Genomic DNA, 1441 nt, shown 5'->3' with positions numbered 1-1441 from the left:
TTGTAACAAGAGTTGTAAGAGCCCCCTAACAAAATGATTAAAAAAGCAAGAATGGTGAGACTTGCCTCCCACACTTTGGTTATGTCCCAGAGGGGATCAGTTCTTGGAGGACATCGTGCTTGGTCGAGGGTCATGGACAAAGAGGAAGACCCTCAGTGAGATGGATTGGCACAATGATGGAAACTGTGAGTTCCGGCGTAGGCCTGACTGTGAGGACGGTGAAGGACTGGGTTGTTTTGCTGCTGTCCTTCTGTTGCCCACAGGGTTGCTGAGTCAGCACCACACCAATGGCAACCCAACAACCACGACAACACCGTGGGGACATTAAGTACTTCCCAGAGAGAGTGGAACTTCAGCCGCTTTTTTTTAATTAGTTGGGATTTATTACATAATAACATATATTGTTCCCTAGTTCGGTCACGTCAAGTAGAATTGTACAATCACTACCACAATCAGTTTCCAGCCACTTTTTTTCTACATGGACTCCTTGACATCGTCTCTCTTTTATGCTCCCCCCACTGTATTCCCCTCCCCCTGAACCCCTTCTTCTACTTGCTGTCCCTGTAGGTTCATGAATCCTGCGTTTCCTATACCGGAAAACGGAAAAGCATGTAACACAGCCTCAAGAGGGTGACTTCCATGGACATAACACCTCTGAGATACACTCTACTATGAATGAACAAAATCCAAACAAAACAATATAAACCAAAAATACAAAAAAATTTGAAAACTCAATCAGGTCCAGCCTGCATCATGACGGGGAGGGGGGCGGGGAATGGGGGATTCATGCCTTTGATCTTCTGTACTCCTCTCTGCCAAGCACTCTGTTTAGTTACCACTTTCCTCCCATCCCTCAATTATAGATGTACGGGGTGGGGGTGGGGGTTTCTTTTTTTTCAGGGGAGAGTGCGAACGCAATCCCCCACTACCACAAATTATGCAGTCGAGTTTCCCACATTTGGGGAAATCGCAGGGGTCAGCACATCCGGAGAGGGTGGGGGTTTCTCCAGAGGCTTATTGTGGGGCGAGGAGGGTCCCCCACAAATCATCACAGGTCTGGTAGGCACAATTGTACAGCAATAATAAGTAGAGATTATAGTACAGTAATAGAGAGTATGAGAGGTAGAGGAGAGATTGGAATAATGGAGTCAAACATAATTTATAGTAGCATGCTCACCTCAGCCCCTCATGGTGGTCCTCATGGGGGGAGCCCGGCCCCAAGAGCAGGAGAGAGCTCCAACTTTATTGCTCACCAAGGGTTATATCTCCTTAGGGAGGCATGATTACAGGTAACCACACGTCGCAGGAAGGGGCAGTACAATAGGCATACACATCATAGGAAGGGGATTATGATAGGTATAAGCATGACAGGAAGGGAATGAGCTAGGGGTGTGCCCATAGGAATGGGATAGACTAGGGGTATACATGTGACAAGATGGGC

The 1441-nt window shown here is 47.3% G+C and overlaps 1 pseudogene; it reads right to left on the bottom strand.

The window, feature by feature from the left end:
• Window positions 1-897: 897 nt before the first annotated feature.
• On the bottom strand, window positions 898-1048 carry LOC115869627 (annotated as a pseudogene).
• Between the last annotated feature and the right edge of the window lie 393 nt (window positions 1049-1441).

The sequence above is a fragment of the Echinops telfairi genome, unplaced genomic scaffold, assembly GCF_000313985.2.
Source record: "Echinops telfairi isolate 266 unplaced genomic scaffold, ASM31398v2 ScPeMD7_31;HRSCAF=116, whole genome shotgun sequence".
NCBI lineage: Eukaryota > Metazoa > Chordata > Mammalia > Afrosoricida > Tenrecidae > Echinops > Echinops telfairi.
The sequence above is the reverse complement of the archived record's forward strand: the minus strand, read 5'-3'. Positions and strand labels throughout refer to the sequence as shown.